The following is a 19,235-nucleotide window of genomic DNA, read 5'->3' as shown; positions in this document are numbered from 1 at the left end:
GGCGTCCCCCACAGGGCTGAAGCCAGGAAAGGAGCCGTGGGGCTGAAGCCCTGAGCCCCAGCACTCCCAAGGGTCAGAAGCCCTGACACACACCCCTCCACCCGGAGCCCTGACACCCTCTGACCCTGCGGCTGTAGCCCTAACCCCTCTTCCCCCCCCCCACCCCGTGCTGAAGCCCTGAAAGGCTAAAACTCCAAAGCAGTAAAGTATTTGCTGTGTGTGTCTCTGCTGCTGTCCGATTACTTCCGTTTCGAGGGTGTCCGGTTGACCGGTGAGTACATAACTCTGGTGTTCATATCTTTGAGTTTCTACTGTACATGTGGTGATGCGACTACTCACAATAGGGCACATTATGCCAGTAGAGTTTGCAGGACTAGGTTCTTAGATTGCTTTCTTAAAGGCAGGCTCTCCCTCTCTGCTCATCTCTGTGGAGGGTCCTCCCTTCCCTCACGGAGGGCCCCTTTTGGGTAGCTGCATCAGATCCTTTAGGTTTCGCTCTGCTCTGCAAGTCTGTTCACTTTCAGCACTGCTCCCAAACTGAGCTATTTGCTGCCTTTTAATTACTCCAACAGATGGAGCATTTGCTGCAGGTGTGGTGGAGCAGGGCTGGCGCCCTTAACCCCTTGTTGCTCAGTGTGGGGTTTGTACACTCCATCACACTCCCTTGCTGGACAATGGCTATTGATGGTTGTTCGACACCCACCCGGGTGTTGGTTAGCTCCTTTGTTTTTGTCTTGGGGGATCTAATATGTGGGCGATTCCCCAACTCACAGCATATTTTAGTGACAATCATACAACACAATCTCATAACTTCATATGCATTAATGATATGAATATTTAGGTAGAACAATGGCTTTCAATGGATCATAACCTTTCCCATGATACCTTACATAGCATGCTTTATTGAAATATCACAATTATATATAAATTATGTCTATGAGGAAGACAGGATGCTCCCCCAAGGTATAGAGTGTCACAGCCTGACTTTAGATGAAGGTTTCTAACCATCAGAGAAGTTAAGTTCTGGAACAATCTTCCAAGGGTGGGGGGCAAAAAAAAAAACAAAAACTTGTTTTAAGACTGAGTTTCATAAGTTTGTGGAGGGTGTGGTATGATTTGATTGCCCACAACGAACGGCATATGGCCCAGCCATGACTGCTAGTAGCAAATATCTCCAATGGCCGGAGATGGGACACAAGATGGGGAGGATTCTGAGTCCCTACAGAGAATTCTTTCATGGATGTCTGGCTGGTGGGTCTCACCCATATGCTCAGGGTCTAACTTATTGCCATATTGGGGTCAGGAATGAATTTTCCCCCAGGTCAGATTAGCAGAGACCCTGGGTGCTTTTTGGTTTCGGCTGCAGTATTGGGCACAGGTGATTTGCTGGTTTGAACTAGAGTAAATGGCAGATTCTCTGTAACCTGAAATCTTAAATAAAAAGAAGAGAAAAAAGATTTGAGGTCTTCAAGACTTCATCCAGAGGTTATAGGCATATTGCAGGAATGGGTGTGAACTGCAACATGCAGGAGGTCAGGCTAGATTATCATGATGGTCCCTTCTGGCCTAAAATCTATATCAAGTGATTAACTAGGTTGTTTTCTTCAGTTTCCTTGAGAAATATGAATGAACACCAAATGTTTATACAGTATCATCAAAATGTTTCACAATATACCCAAACTGCACCTTTCTACTGCAATCAAACTTTATGTTTGGGCATATTTCTGAAATCTTTTGTTTTATAAATCCTTAGAGAACTTTGAGCAAAGCCATATCTTTTTTTAAAAACAAAGCTGCATACCTGTTTTCAGTTTACTTTATCATGTAGTGCCACATCTTTCACACATACACTCACAAACTTATTCCGTGGTGTTTAAAGTGCACCAGAGGGGTGGCTACTCCTGAGTATGCAGCCAATCCCAAACTCAGACTCATGTCAACAAAAGGCCTGATACATCTTTTCCCTGTACTTGGGGTAGTCATTTGCATCTAGGGTGACCAGATGTCCTGATTTTGGGGTCTTTTTCTTATATAGGCTCCTATTACCCCCCATCCCCTTTCCCAATTTTTCACATTTGCTGTCTGGTCACCCTGTTTGCATCAATGCAAAGCAAGTCATCAGATGTTAAACAAAGCAAAATACATGTCTTTACGCTCGCTTTGCACAAGTTGCAGGGCTAGATAAAAGCTAATGTAAAAAAAGAAGAAAAAACCCTCTAAAACCTTTATTGCATGTCCACTCATTGATATATATAGATTTATGGGCCTCAGTTTCACTTTACACCGCTCTGAAATTAAGGTCCTCCTATGCCTATAAAATTAGATCTATAAATAAATCCACACATTTGATTATGTTTCAGAGTAGCAGCCTTGTTAGTCTGTATCCGCAAAAAGAACAGGAGTACTTGTGGCACCTTAGAGACTAACAAATTTATTAGAGCATAAGCTTTCGTGGACTACAGCCCACTTCTTCGGATGCATATAGAGTGGAATAAATATTGAGGAGATATATATACACACATACAGAGAGCATGAACAGGTGGGAGTTGTCTTACCAACTCTGAGAGGCCAATTAAGTAAGAGGAAAAAAAACTTTTGAAGTGATAATCGAGATAGCCCAGTACAGACAGTTTAATAAGAAGTGTGAGAATACTTACAAGGGGAGATAGATTCAATGTTTGTAATGGCTCAGCCATTCCCAGTCCTTATTCAGTCCTGAGTTGATTGTGTCTAGTTTGCATATCAATTCCAGCTCAGCAGTCTCTCTTTGGAGTCTGTTTTTGAAGTTTTTCTGTTGTAAGATAGCCACCCGCAGGTCTGTCATTGAATGGCCAGACAGGTTAAAGTGTTCTCCCACTGGTTTTTGAGTATTATGATTCCTGATGTCAGATTCTTGTCCATTAATTCTTTTGCGTAGAGACTGCTGAGCTGGAATTGATATGCAAACTAGACACAATCAACTCAGGATTGAATAAGGACTGGGAATGGCTGAGCCATTAAAACATTGAATCTATCTCCCCTTGTAAATATTCTCACACTTCTTATCAAACTGTCTGTACTGGGCTATCTCGATTATCACTTCAAAAGTTTTTTTTCCTCTTACTTAATTGGCCTCTCAGAGTTGGTAAGACAACTCCCACCTGTTCATGCTCTCTGTATGTGTGTATATATATCTCCTCAATATTTATTCCACTCTATATGCATCCGAAGAAGTGGGCTGTAGTCCACGAAAGCTTATACTCTAATAAATTTGTTAGTCTCTAAGGTGCCACAAGTACTCCTGTTCTTTTTACATTTGATTTTGGTGTCAGATAGTGGGATTACTATTTTCAGAAATGTTTCCACTGTTAGCCAATTGCAAAATGATGTTTCTTCAGTATCTGTAAATATTAGGCTAGATCATGAAGATACTGAAGCCAGTAGCAAAGATCCCATTAACTTCAATGGAAACAGGAGTGGACCTAGTGTCTAAGTGCGCCTCCAAACATCACATACAGAATTCAACATTATCTAAAAAGGATCAATTATTCTTTTATGTCTCTTCCCCCCCTCCCCATTTATCACCACTTGACCTTTTCCATTTAGAACTCAATGTGATTCAAACAATAGCTTTTACTTTTAGCTGTAGGGCCCAGCCATTATTTTGCACTTGTCTCCATTTCAATCAAATCATGACACCATTGTTTCTCGAGTTAGCCTGCCAGTGTGAAAATTGCTCATGGATTATAATCAATCCACAGCATTCATAATTCCAATCAGCCTATTCTTAAATGTGACAGGATTTATCACCACAATAAAAAAAATGAAACTTAATTCGAGTGCAGATGATCCACATATAATTTTAGTTAACTGATTTGTGTCCTATTGCTTATGAAGTGTGAAAACATCTAACTCTGTTGCCTTGGAATTACAGACACAAACTGGATTGCTATAGAAGATTTTCACAGGTATTATGAAGTGCCAATAATTATATGAAAAAGCCAGAAAAGCAGATTGTGTGTGTGTGTGTGTATGAGCAATATGATATTATAGGGAATAAATCAGCTACCTCTGTGAGATAGCTATTCTGTAAAGATCCGTTAGCTTGTTAATTAGTAGAGCAGATGTAGGATAAGCGTCAAATGGAAGCAAGGGATCAGCTAAGCAATTTTTAAAATGGCTTAGTCTCTTCTAGTCCCTTCACCGTTCATATCAAGTTTAATCATATCATCCTTCCCTTTCAGAACTGCTCCTGTTCATCACCTTTGTTCTAATTTATATATGGCGTACACACACACACACACACACACACACACCCTACTTTCAGCAATATTACAGACTTCACCAGCATTTGGGGAACATGCCTTACTGTGTATGAGTAGCATCTAAAATAATCATCATCAAAAACAATTCTATCTTTATTACATTTCTTCCCATCGCATAAGAAAATGAGCTTCTCAAAGTCTGGGGTGTCATGACTAACTGGTCAGTCTGATTTCATACAAGTTAGACTGCCTAAGTGCAATTTTTATTCTGCAAGCAAAGCTACTGCCAGAAGCAAGTGGAATTTAGCAAATGAAATTTTTCTTTTTCCATTTGATTCTTATGCAGTTGCCATGAGTGGAGATCAACTCTTGAATTAGTGCTGTAGTGGTGAAAACAGCAAAAACCCATGAGAAAAATACTATAATGAAGTATTAGTGAAACACAAATATAACTTCTCATGCTGAATAATCAAATTTGGGAATGGATTTGCTGATTTCACCCTATGATGAGCTGGTCCCACAGCTATTAGCATGACTGAACTAGAGAAAAACAGTATAAAAGGTGGTTACAAAATAATTACAAAGATCCATAGTAATATTTGGTTCAAAGAATGACCACGGGACATACCAGTCAATCTAGAAGAATGGATTGGATCATTTTTCCTTCATTGCCACAATTTCTCCTACCTGGTAATATTCCAAGTGATATTCCACTAGCTGGCAGAAAAAAAATCTTGATTTCCAATTTGAGTTTCCATTTCTGATATCAGGTGACGATACTGCGGCAGGTCTCTAGTGTTATAAATCAGCATACTCATATGAATAAATACACCCATCTATATACTTGTCAGGATTTATTCATACCATTTATTCTACCATTAATGGTGTCTGGATCAAGCTACAGAGACAATCTACAGGAGGAGGATTTAAAAAGTCATCAACTTCAATTAGAGCTCCCCCATTACACCAGCTGATGATCTAAACATGAAGTTTGTCTCTAAGTAAATGAGGGATAAAGATTTCTTGATGGCCAGATTGCCATACTGTCACTCACAAGGAGTTATAGTCCCACTGACTCCATTGCAAGTAGTTCCACCGACTCAATTGGGACCATCTGTGTGTGATACCCTCATGTTGATACTCCACAATCAGGTCGCAAATTATTTGATACCTCTTTCTATAGGTCCAGCTCTACAGCCTGATCTAGACACATGCATAAGACCTGATTTTATAGATGATGTTCATATTCTTTATTTATATTTTAAAAATAAAAATCCACAAAGATAATAAGGAAGAAGAGAAATAACAAGTGATGCTTTGATCCATGCTAGCCTAACCCTGTCACGGGAAATGAAATATTGATAGTCCTCGTTAAGGATGAGTTTAGGGTTCAGATGATTGCAGTCAATGGCTGGTGAGCACACTAGCAATGACCTGCCTGAGGAATACACCGCAATGCTTCAGTGCTTTAATGGCCTGGGGCACAGTTTGTTTTTTTAAAAAGGCCTCTTCTCCCTTGTTCTCAGCAGCTGCCCAAAGCCAACATCGATGGGAAGGCATTCTGAGTACAGTTAATACAGTAGATTAGCCATGTTTTCTGCACACCCCCATCCACCCACTCACCACATGCTTCTTTCCCACCTCACTTTCCAACAGAGTCAAAATAGCACCAGGAAGCAAGTTCAAGATCACACACTGGATCCTCACCTTTAAGCGACTGTCCATGAGTATCATTGACTGTCTGTCAATACTCTTTGTAAGCTCTACAACCGACTAGGAAAGATTGAGTTTTGCTGCTGGGGGAATCTGGAACACTACCATTATAGTGGATGAAGCTTCACCAGTTTACTTTAGCAGAGAATTTGGTCTACCATCTCGTCATTACAATATAATTCAGATCCACCTATTTCAGGATTACTCCCACAGTAAATATGCCTTGCGGGAATGGCCAGAATAGTCTTATTTCAGAACAGTTATGAACACCCCAGCATTCATGATATTCAGCTATCACACTCCTGTTAACACTTGACTCTCCCACAGCGAAAATATGTAACTTTAATTATCCGTGTAACTAAACTGATATATACTAAACTGCAAACATAGGCCATAGTTTCAGATCTGACCAGACTTCCTCATATTTTTGCCAAGCGTTTCTCTTAGACAGAGTCATATTTGCCATTAATGCAGTAGTAGAGAGCCCACTAAGCCAGTCTCTCTGAGGGAGGAATCACTATAGAGTTAGCGTAGACTGATCAGCCCATAACTCTTCCTAGTGGCTTGGAAGCATTAAGTGTCTCTAAAGTTTGTGCACCACTAGAGGGTGGCAATGAACCTTTAGACTGAGCCTTTAGAGTATCATTTGCATCAGCCCTGGTAAGTACAATTGCTAATGCATAGTGTACAAGAATGACTCATCATCTGGCACATACTCCCCTATGGCAGGACAGAATACCCCCTCCTGATAGTGATTCAGTTTTTCTAATGACTCAGCCCTTTAGCCAGGTCACATCCCATCCCATCAACTGCAGAGTATCAGTGTCCAACACAATACTCATCTTCCACATTCCTGGAGGAATCACCAGCCTCATTCCTTCACAGTGGGATTCTGGGTTTCTCCCCAGAGTACTCCAGCAGAAATTAAAAATTAAAAAAAAAAAAAAAAATACCACACACACAAAACCTAGCCTAAAACTTAATCCACTTCTGCCTGCTCCAGGCTTCAGCTTTTAAGCCTGTATATGAGGGAAGAATAGCAGATTTCCATATTCTCAAAATAACTCTTTTGGCCACTAAAGAAATGGATTCCATTAACTATTTAATGTTAACTGGTAATACCAACTCATCCAGGACCCTTAAAATAGACAAGCTTGGAGAAGGAAAAACAATAATACAAAGTTTTTGAGAGAGCACTCAATTTGGTCTTGCAGAAGATATGCTTGGGGGGGGGGGGCATGCCAGGTATACAGGATGTGTGAGAGGTTGGTGTGGGGATGTTTGCATCTCCAACATTCACTGTGTGTTGTCAATCTTGCTTTAAATGTTCCAGATTCCAGTAATACCTGTTTACTATCTTGTTCTGGGAGAATTGCAAGGATAAAGAACTTGAAGTATCTTTCACATTAAGCCAGATATCCTCCCAGGTTTCTGTTCTTTTTTGGCCCTATTGAGTACAAATTCAACTTGACTGGATAAGAGTCCATTATATTTGGCAGTGATTAGAGAACATAAGAGGTTTTCATTATTTGGGTCAGTCTTATGCTTTCCCTGCAACTCATCTATTTCCTTGTCCAGAGAATCTAGTCACTTGAATTTCTGTCTTCTTTTGGGAGGCATAGTTTATGCATTCACCCCTTACAGTAGCTTTCAGAGCTACCCAGAAGATGGTATCTGAGGTGACCGAGTGCTTATTTTCTTGTATGAAGTTAGAGATAACTGGATCAACTGTGGAACAAAGCTTGGCATCTTTTAGTAGCAGTGTTCAGCTTCCACCTAAATGATTTTAATTGTGTGTACTCAGCATTTGTGGCTAGTATAATTGGAGCATGATCTGATATTAATATATCAATAGGTGCTTCTAGGCATGCTGGAATCAGTTCTGAAAACAAGAAAAAAGTCAATTCTGGAGTAAGATGAATGTACTGTAGAGAAATATTTATAGTCTCACTCATTGGGGTGTCTCAGTCTCCAGATATCTTTTAAATCAAGTTCATTCATTAATAACGAGAGTTGGCCTACTGTGTTTTGAAAGCTGGGTCTCATGTAATTGGATTTGTCCAGATGTCTATCTAGCGTCATATTCCCTACTGATATTGTAAAACCACATCTCTAGGACATGGTCTGTCTTTATACATATTAGATACTGGTTAGTTTTGAATGAATTTGTGCTTCAGTTGAGGGTTTAAGAGTGCCAGGTATACAAAAAGATCTACTGTTAAATATCATGCATCTTCCAAAGTATATTTGTAACAAACCCAAAAAAAAGTAACAGACTTAAAACAAGACAACATGCACACATTTAGATCCCTGATGACTTCAGTTCCATTCGCTCCTCCCCTCCATGTATTATCTAATAGTCCAAACACAAATATATTTAAGTGAAATATTACCCTGTAAATACCATTGGGCATTCTAGAATATATAGAATATATTCCTACCTACAGAAGAGGTTATGTATACATACACATAGTATATGTATATACATCTACACAGATGGGTACTTGATGCTGTTTCTGATGTTGGTCCCCCACACTCAGGATTTACTTTATGCCATTGAATGCAGCCCTCTTTTTCTTAAGCTCAGCTGAGAAGTTGGGAAAAAGAGAAAATCTGTGGCCTCTGTACACAAGGATTTCAGCTTTTCTTGCAGCATTCATTAACATTACCTTATCAGTAAACTTCAGCAGCTTGAAAAAGATGATGGGTCTGAGCTTGCCAGACTCCTGCCTTCTAATACCAGCCCTTTCAATATCTAATGAGGGCAGCTAGGGGTCCAATTTAAGTAAGTCAGGGAGTAGCTTCTGAAGAAAGCTGATAATATCCTTCCCCTTAGACCTTCAGCAATGCCCAAGAGACAAAGGTTGTCTTCTGAGTCATCCTGTTTTTCCTTTCCTTTCTAGTGAGCCTAAGCTTTAAGGAGGCAGTTTTTCATTTGATTTCCCTGGCTTCAATGACAGTCTTTTGTAGCTCATTTTCCAAGCGAGCCATTCGGGATTTTAGATCACGTACATCTTTAGAGAGATCATAAATATCTTTTGAGATTGAACCCACTTGATCTGTGAGGAATTCTTTCTGTGCCATGGTTCTGCTGTGGCCCTGCAGTCTCCCCCTTCAGCTGCTTAGGTGATTCAGGCTTAGCTCTTTTGTTGACTCATTTTTTCATTGGAATCCATAGTCAGTCTGAAGTTTATCCAGGGGATTAATTTAAACTTTTATGCCAATTTGCTAGGAAGGCAATTATTACAGATCAATTGATAGGTGGGGAGTGAGTTGGTCTGGGACTAGGCAGCCATCTTCCTTACAAGTACCAGGTGACACACCCACACACCCATACCCTTTCTACCTCAGTAAATGTGTTTCTTTTCAGTTACTTTTTGCTACACACAGTGATCCATAGTAGTTTGGAGACATATGGCCTTGCTCTTTGTTGTACAGGAAGTATTCAGATTGCCCCTTGTGTGCCCTTTAAAGATTCCCAGGAGGTGGTTTTTCAAAGGGAAAAACATCAGCCTATTTTAAGGTGCTTATCTAGCCCAGTGATGGGCTGCGCTTATCAGTGGTACTGCATAGCCGTTAGGCACCTGCCTCATGATTCTCCCCCATCTTTAGCATCCTCAGCCAGTGGTCATTCGGACACAGCTACAGTTTCTTTTCTGGTAGATAGTGACTCAGGCCTCCAGCCAGTTGAGTATCACCCCCTTCTGGGGGTGGGAGACAACAGCATTCTTATAAATATATAAAAGGCCAATCTCCCCCACATCCTTGCTTCAAGGTTTACAGTGTCTCTATCCCTCTTAGCTCTGGGGGAGAGAAAGGAGGGGAATGGGGATTGGTAGAGGAACCCAGGGCCTCCCTCTCCACTGGGCTCTGGCCCAGGACCCTAGGAGTGCTTCACTTCCTGTCACTTACCCTCCCAGACCAGGGTGTGGTCAAAAGCCTCATAAATGATTCACCAGGAGATGGAGTGAAGGTTTCCTCAGGGAAAGGCTAATCCCTCCTCTAGGGCCTTAGGCAGCTGCCACTTGCAGCCATGATTCCAGTTGGACCCTTAATCAAGAGCTCCTAAGATAATCTGTCCTTCTAACCTGTCTGCCCCCTTCTGAGCTATTTGACACCCTTTTAAGATCCTCAGCTGGAGCAAACTCTGAAAGGGTAAGCAAGCAGTTCCACCTGGGCTCAGATCTGCCCCTTAACCCTTTCAATCCCGGTGTGGGGTATATATACCCTATCACAAGCCCCCATCAGCACAGTATCTGAGTGCCTCACAATCTTTAATGTATAGGAGTACACAGTACCCCTTTGAGGTACACAAGTAGTATCCCCATTTTATAGCTGGAGAACTGACGCACGAAAGATTAAGGGCAAGTCTACACTGAGAATGTTGCATCAGCACAGCTGTGCCGCTGTAGTGCTTTAATGAAGATGCTGTAAGCTAGTAGGAGAGAGATCTCCAGTCAGTGTAGTTAATCCATCTCTCCAAGAGGTGGTAGCTATGTCCACAGGAGAAGCTCTCCCTCCGACATAGTACTGTCTACATGAGGGGGTTAGTTCAGTATAACTGCATCACTCACGGGTGTGAATTTTTCACACTCCTGAACAACATAATTATACTGATATAGGGCTGTAGTGTTGACCAGACCTAAGTGACTTCCCCCACATCATGCAGGAAGTCTCTCCCAGAGCTGAGAATTGAACCCAGGTTGCTAGATGCCCAGACTGATACCCTAACTTCCAGTGGTGTGCACAAGAGGCAAGCAGGGACACCCCCCAAAATAGCCATGTGTCCCAGGGAGGGAGAGAGGGAGGGAGGAAGCAGCAGGGTGACAGCAGAGCTCCTCTACCCTACACCCCTACAGTTGCAGCCTATTGCTAGAGTCCCACATGTTGCCTCTGCCTCCACCCCCCGACTCACCTCAGCTGTCAGTCTGCAAAGCAAGCAGCAGTGCTGGGACTCCAGCAACAGGGAAGTAGAAGCAGCAGCTATAGGTGTGGCGAGAGGAAGCGCTCAGCTGGCAGCCAGCGCCCTGCTGCTTCCTCCCTCTCCTGGGCTGCAGGGACACGGAGAGTGCCGCTGCCTCCTCGCTGCTGGGCTTCCCCACCAGAAGTATCCTGAGAAATCTGGGAGGTGGGTGTGTCAGGTGAGCCTCTCATTTGTGTGCTTCATGTGCCCCTCCAAAAATGTTCAACTTCCTTTCCAAGAGCAGAGTTCACGGTCTGAAACCAAAGCTCCAGCTCCAAGCACCACTGAGTTACTATGGAGAAGTCTGTGGTGCATTAAAAGCTGTGTTGGAAGTGTAGGCTGTCACTTAAATGTGTAAGATGGTTACTGGTTCTGTTTGCAGACTCAGGGGATGTGTAAGGAAGTCCACGATCACAGCCAGTCTGAAAAGAGTGTCTAAAACATGGGGTAAATCTGCTTCTCTGTCTTAGCGCAGATCTACACTGGAAGCACTACATTGGGGCAGCTGCACCAATGCGGCGCATCTGGTGTGGACACTCTATGCCGATGGGAGAGCGCTCGCCCTTCGGCATAATTACTCCACCTCCACGAGAGAGCAGAAAGTTTTCCCCTCTCTGGGGGAGTTTGTGTTATTCTGAACTCTAAGATATAACGTAGTGTTATGAAGTTGCAGCTTCCACAAAGGAGTATTTTATATTTATCTAACTTCTCCATTTGCAAGCTGTGAAACATAATAGAGAAAACTGGTGATGGGATACGAAAAAAAAGAAAAATAATTAAGTTCCTATAGCTCATTTTTTGAAGAAGTTGTGCAGGTTAAATTGATAACTCCACTGGACATTAAAAAAACATGGACTTAAGCCTCTGGTTTTATGGCTTATTGCAACAATTTGTAACACACCTGCTGCCTAATACCCTCCTTTGTCCTACAACTGCAGGGGTGTTAATTGCCCACTTCATTTTAAATGCTCACCTACAACATATGTGAACTTCGTAGGCTAAAGAATGTGTCACACCTGGTATTTGGATACTCTGGTTAATTTTTCCCAGACTTGAGGAAGAGCTCTGTGTGGCTCGAAAGCTTGTCCTCTCCACCAACAGAAAAGTTGGTCCAATAAAAGATATTACCTCACCCACACTGTCTTTTCAAAAAAGTGGCAGGTGAGGCATCATATCATAGATGCCGACTCTGGGGGGGGCTCCAGGGCTGGAAAAAAAAAGTGGGTGCTCAGCATCCACCAGCAGCCCCACGTATCAGCTCCTCCCCCCCCCCCCACACACACACTGTGATCAGTGTTCAGCAGGGTGCAGGAGGTGCTGGGGGGAGGGGTAGAATGGGGCAGGAAGAGGCAAGGCTGGGCAGAGCAGGGGTGGGAAGGGGTGGGGACTGGGGCAGAGTGGGAGGTCAAGCACCCGCCCTGGGAACACAGGAAGTCGGTGCCTATGCATCATATCTCTAACTTCTAAGCATTTCATGGGTAACTGTACGCACTCAACAAAAGTTATGCTATTTTCAAAGGTGCTGTCAAGAACAGGGGGCCAAATCACATCATACACCTCACCCCTGGGCACAGACTGTATGGAGGTACAAAGGTACCACCCCACTAGAATGCTGGGCTCTTCCCAGGGTCATCAGAACTCCTGGCTGAAAGTAAAGCAGGTTGGCACGCATCCTGTTAGTTCTACAGGTTTGTTTCCTTGCATGTTTCCCCTCCCTCCCCCCCCCCCCCGGTCTGTTGGTGCATAAGTGATCAAATAAATATTCGTGCCATTTAATGCAAATATTTTGTGTGCCATAATAAGCTGGAGGGAGCAATAAGCATATTGAGACTGATTGTCTCCTCCACCAGAGCATGGGATTAGGGTGGGGGACATCAGCAGTATGCCAACATCTAGTTTTCAGATACTTGAGTCTGCTTCCCCGCCCCTCCCCTCCTCTCCACCTCCAGCTCTCCCCATACTTTATGAAAAAAATCATGAGGGGTTTTTTGAAATCCTGTACATGTTGGTATCTTATTTGCCTTTTCGTTCTGAGTCATTAGGATATTCCTATAGTCGCATTTTAAAGCTTTTCCCCACAACTAGGAGGGCTAGAAACTTGCATAAGAATCTCAATATTCATTTAAAACTTTGTCATGTAGTCACATGACTCCAGGAGCTGGTGTTTTAAGAAAAAAACACCAAAGATCACAAGACATGATAAAAATCCTAAGAGTTGGCAACACTGCATCAATATGGCTCCTGATTCCAAAGGCGAGCCCTGACCATGACGTGACGTTAGAGCTGCTGCTGCAGTAAATTGCACCACTGACATCTTGATCTTCATGAGCCCTTAGGCAGTGGAAGACAGGTATAAACATCTGCATTGGAAGGGGAGGAATAGGTATAGGTATATGACTCATCAGGCAAGAATGTACCAGCAGGGAGTTCTCCTCCAGCAGGGAATTCCCTGATCAGCCTGTGCAACTGGATTATGAACAATTTATCTTGATAAAATAGCTCTTACTCTAAACTGTGATCCTGCACTGAAGGTATAAAGGATTTATTGCAATGTGCTGCCACAAGAGTCCATTTTTTTCCTGAATTGATAAACTAATTCCTAAAAGCTGCCAGACCCCTAAATGCAATGCTACATAAAAATACACAGCATCCAAATTTTAATTTTACTGTACAAGACAAAACCATCACTGGCACAACAGCAGAATGTACCAATGGACTATACAAATTATACCCCGTTAATATAAAAAGAAATGGATTTTAACCAGACTGTAGTAGAGTCAGATTGGGCATGACCTTTCACACTATAATGCCAATTGTGTCAATGCAAACCCACTGGGCTCAGTGGGATTACACCAATGTAAAACTGGTATGTCACAGTGGAGTGCCTCATTGTTCTCTAAGTCTCCAGAAACCTCTTGAGACATGAACAACTGCTTGCCATCTGCCTTCACATTTCCTGCATGCCTGCTCTTTTATTATTATCTGGAATTGACACCAAGGGACAAGGGTTGTCTTTAATGTCAGGATTCAAGCTCAAAAAGAGATACTATTATTAATAGACAAAACCCTCAAATTAGGTGAAAGTCAATAAATGCATCAGCTGACCTTTTAGTTGTTACTTCTTTTGTCATCACTGAGTACACCCCTTCTGCCCCCAAATCTTACAAGCAGAACTCATGTTGCTTTCTTTCTAAGGCCTGGTCTACACTGGGAGGGGAAAGGGGGGAGAATCTATCTAAGTTACGCAACTTCAGCTACGTGAATAATGTAGCTGAAGTCAACGTACATAGATGTACTCACCACGGTGTCTTCACTGCGGTGAGTCAACAGCTGACGCTTCCCCGTCGACCCCACCTGCGCCTCTTACTCCAGTGGGTACCGGAGTCAATGGGAGAGTGCTTGGCGGTCAATTTATCATGTCTAGACTAGATGCGATAAAAATCGACCCCCGCTGGATCGATTGCTCCGGAGGTAAGTGTAGACATGCCCTGATAAAGCTACAGCAGTATAGCTGTGCTGCTTCAGCACTTCAGTGTAAACACTACCTATGCTGATGGGAGGGATTTTGTCGAACATGCCCAGCATACCCATTTATTTTTAAGTTTAACATTCTTTGGTGTGAAATTGACACAATGGTCACATGAATTTTTATTTTATTTTTCTAGATTAACCACCGGATAGAATGGAAGGAAAACTGGCACGTGTTTCACAGTTCAAACCAAAAAAGTCTAGAAATGAGGCCATTGCTTGAAAATTGGTAGAACGGGCAGACCACATCATTCTAGTCCATGAAGTGTCTCCACACATGAGACTGGAAGCTGGTTGCTTTGGTATGATTATGAACGCTCACCAAGAGAGGTCTCTGGTCTTAAATGCTAAGAATCCTTGAGTGGGATGGGGAAGGGGAAGCCTAGAAACTAGTCTAGACATGATAATCGACCGCCACGCGCTCTCCCGTCAACTTCAGTACTCCCCCAGAGCACAAGGCGCAGGCAGAGTCGACGGGGGAGCATCAGCAGTCGACTCACTGCGGTGAAGACACCGTGGTAAGTAGCTCTAAGTAAGTCGACTTCAGCTACGCTATTTTCGTAGCTGAAGTTGCATAACTTAGACCGACTTAGCTCCCCCCCCGCCCCCCTCCCCAGTGTAGACCAGGCCTAAGTGTGGGCATACCCATAGTATCCATCTTTAATGAGGAACCCTGGAACTGCTCTTTGAAGGCACTTAGCACATAAGTGCCACTTGCACTACAACTTGAGGTTCAACGTTGCAAGGGAGCTGCTATAGGAATACAAGTTTCAATGGGAAAGCCTCCTTTGGTTTGGGGCATCTTAGCCGAAATTCAGAAGCAGTGAAACTAAAAACAAGATTATCTTTGAGAACGGTAAGAAACACTTCTGTGCCATTCCACCAAGACATCATAGAACAGTGTAAAATTGTACTCCCTGAGCAGAAATATTGGCCTGGGTATTCCTCCATCCCAGCTGGCTTTATAATGCCTGTAACTGACACATGCAAAACTTGCAATTGACCTAATGGCTTAGCATATAACAAATGTGTATTCGTATATAGGAGGATTGAAGGAGAAGAATTAATTTCTCCCATGCAGGTGCTAAGCCGTGCTGAAAGCGTGCCAAAGTTCAAAGTAGATATCTATTTAGGTTCAGAGCACACATCGATCTGTGAAGATTGAGAAAGAATTTTCCCTAATGGGCAGATTATTCCATAATTACCCACTGTAGCTATCCTGCACCTTCTTCGAACACATCTGGTACTGGCTACTGCCAGACAGGATCCCTGGTCTGAGCCAATGTAGGGACTCATTGTTTACATACCACACTCTTATCCTGTGCTGAATTTGTTTGTCCTAGATGGAAGCCTTGAATTAATAAACTAAATAAGATTCTGACCTCGGTTTCCCTCACTGCTGATAAGGTGCCTCCTCCTGGTCACTCTAGAGAGCCAACCTCACTCCTTCTCAACAGTCCACCTACAACCCCTCTTGCAGCATCAGGAACCGCAGCGTCCTCTTCATGGCTCATCCCTCCGGCAGTGTCACTATCCATGTTCCCCCCTTCTGGGAGAGATTAGCTCCTAGTCCAGCCACTTCCCCAGTGGCGAGTGGGGGGGGGGGGGGAGAACCTGGGCCCACCCTCTACTCCAGGTCCCAACCCCCACAGTCACTAACTGCATTCCTTTGTCTCTACTATCACTGTTTTTCCCTGGGCCACTTCCCGTAGCCAAATCACCCTCCACAGTCTCAGCAGCCTGTCTTGAGCGCTTTCTCTTCTCCGCTTCCTGCCTGCACAGCTCTGTCCAAGGTGCTACAGACACCAACCTACTCCAGACACAGTCTTTGAGCATCAGGCTGTGACTAATCCTGCTCTGCCCTGAGGCTTTTTTTATATGGGCCTGCTTGACCCTGATTGGCCACTTCTCAAAGCCCCTCTCCTATTGGCTAATTTTCACGCAGCCTTCTTAGGGACCCATTAACCCCTTATTGGCCATTGTGGGGCAGACACCTCATCACATGGGGGAAATCAGGAATAGGGACTCATCTTCATTCCTGCACCAGGCAGCAGCAGAATAGGATTCAAACTGAGCATTCACAGCATTCACAGGAACAGTAGGAAGACTAATTCCTCACAGTAATTTATCACACTATAGCCTAAGGGGATGAGGTCTGTTGGCTAGGGATGCGGCCAGACTCCGATCCAATTAGTGTGCATTCTGCTATCTGAAACACATGGTAACTGAAGTTGCATACTGCTTCTTAAGGGAGCATCAAACTGCCTAGTCTCAGCCCTCCTGTCAAGCACCAACAGAATGGGTCTTTCAGTCAATAGTATGTCTCCTGCTTTGTTTTACCCACATTCTGCCATATATTTCATGTTATAGCAGTTTCGGATGATGACCCAACACATGTTATTTGTTTCAAGAACACTTTCACTGCAGATTTGACAAAACACAAAGAAGATACCAATGTGAGATTTCTAAAGATAGATACAGCACTCGACCCAAGACTTAAGAATCAGAAGTGCCTTCCAAAATCCAAGAGGGACAAGGTATGGAGAATGCTTTCAGAAGCCTTAAAAGAGCAACATTCCAATGTGGAAACTACAGAACCCAAACCACCAAAAAGGAAAATCAACCTTCTGCTGGTGGCATGTGACTCACATAATGAAAATGAACAAGTTCATGTGTCAATCCGCACTATCATTATCAAGCAGAACCCGTCAGCAGCAGGGATGCATGTCCTCTGGAATGGTGGTTGAAGCATGAAGGGACATATGGATTTTTAGCGCATCTGGCATGTAAATACCTTGCAATGCTGGCTATAAAAGTGCCATGCGAACACCTGTTCTCACTTTTAGATGACATAAACAAGAAGTGGGCAGCATTATCTCCTGCAAATGTAGACAAATTTGTTTGTCTGAGCAATTGGTTGAACAAGTAGGAGGACTAGGTGGACTTGTATGCTCTAAAGTTTTATATTTATTTTTGATTGCAAACTTTTTTTTTGTACATCATTCTATAAATGCATTTTTTTTGTATATCATTCTACATTTGTAAGTTGCACTTTCGTGATAAAGAGATTGCACTACAGTACTTGTATTAGGTGAATTGAAAAATCCTATTTCTTTTGTTTATCATTTTTACAGTGCAAATGTTTGTAATCATAAATTATAAAGTAGGCATGGTACACTTTGTATTCTGTGTTGTAATTGAAATCGATATATTTGAAAAATGTAGAAAAACATCCAAAATATTCACATTCCAATTGGTATTCTATTGTTTAACAGTACGATTAAAACTGCGATTAATGGCAATTAATTTTTTGACTTAATTTCATGCGTTATTTGCGATTAATCGACAGCCCTACTCAATACTCTTCTTCAGCATATTCTGTGACACGATCTGTGATGCATGTGGATGTAGTTATGCATTATATAGTGAAGTAAATGTGTACATTATACAACCAAGTACAAATCATCTCTATTCTTCCCCCCTCCCCAAACAAAAACAGAGGAGCATGAGCAGTGGAAGAGCTGAGGAGAAACGCAGTGAACATAAAGAAAAGGAAATACATTCTGCTATTGGAGGAAAAATACAGCACAAGAGACCACAACTATGGAGGAAAGAGCAAGGGTTAAAGAAAACCTGAGGAAAGTAGGCTAGACATGGGCCTTCAGAAGCAGAGACAGGTGAGCAAAACATCCTGGCATTATTTAACTAGATTTTGACATTTAGTTTCTCTGTGTGCTTTTCATTTATTTATTTATTTTTAAGAACAATGTTCAATTCAAAAGTGTGAATATGAATTTATGAACAGTATTATCCAGGGAGGTTGTGGATCCCCATTGCTGGAGGTTAAGAAAAGGTTAGACACTGGTTAGGGATGGTCTAGGTATATTTAATGCCTTAATACAATGGCCTCAACCAGATGACCTCGTCGGCTCTTCCAGCCCTATATTTATAGAATTGTACCATTATTTAGCTTTAAGAACTGGATGTTCCAATTAATCACAATAAAACACTACTCTTTTTTTTTAAATAACTTGTATTCTGTGCCTCATTGACCAAAGGGGCTGCACATTTTCACAGGTTCTAGGGCCAGAGGGGACAATTATGATCATCTAATCCAGGGGTCGGCAACCTTTCATAAGTGGTGTGCCGAGTCTTCATTTATTCATTCTAATTTAAGGTTTCACGTGCCAGTCATACATTTTAATGTTTTTAGAAGGTCTCTCTCTCTAAGTCTATATTATATAACTAAACTATTGTTGTATGTAAAGTAAACAAGGTTTTTTAAATGTTTAAGAAGCTTCATTTAAAATTAAATTAAAATGCAGATCTTATCAGTTTAGTGCAGTGGTTCTTAACCTGGGGTGCATGCAGCCCCTGGGGGCGCGAGATGCCCTTTCTGGGGGTGCGAGACATGCGAGATTTTTTTAGAAGGTAAATCATCAAAAACACAAACTAAGCACGGGCACATAAGTACAACTACTCCTGTTCTTTTTGCGGATACAGACTAATACAGCTGCTGCTCTGAAACCTACAACTACTTTGTTTCTTCAAATCTATGTATTTATTAACACTGTACATTTTTTAACGATTACTGTATTACACAAACCAAGTTTAAGTTTTCAAGTTTTTAAGCTCATTGTAGTGTAATTTTTTATAAGGGGTGTGAGAACATATTTTAAGAACTCCAGACCATCAGAGGGCTGAGCGGGGCCGGGTGTAGTGTATTAAATTGCTCCCCATAGGAATGTGCTACTTACTGTGTATTACTTAGGGCTGCCAGTTCTCCT

Source organism: Trachemys scripta, chromosome 2, assembly GCF_013100865.1.
Source record: "Trachemys scripta elegans isolate TJP31775 chromosome 2, CAS_Tse_1.0, whole genome shotgun sequence".
Taxonomy (NCBI): domain Eukaryota; kingdom Metazoa; phylum Chordata; order Testudines; family Emydidae; genus Trachemys; species Trachemys scripta.
Note: the sequence above shows the minus strand (reverse complement) of the source record.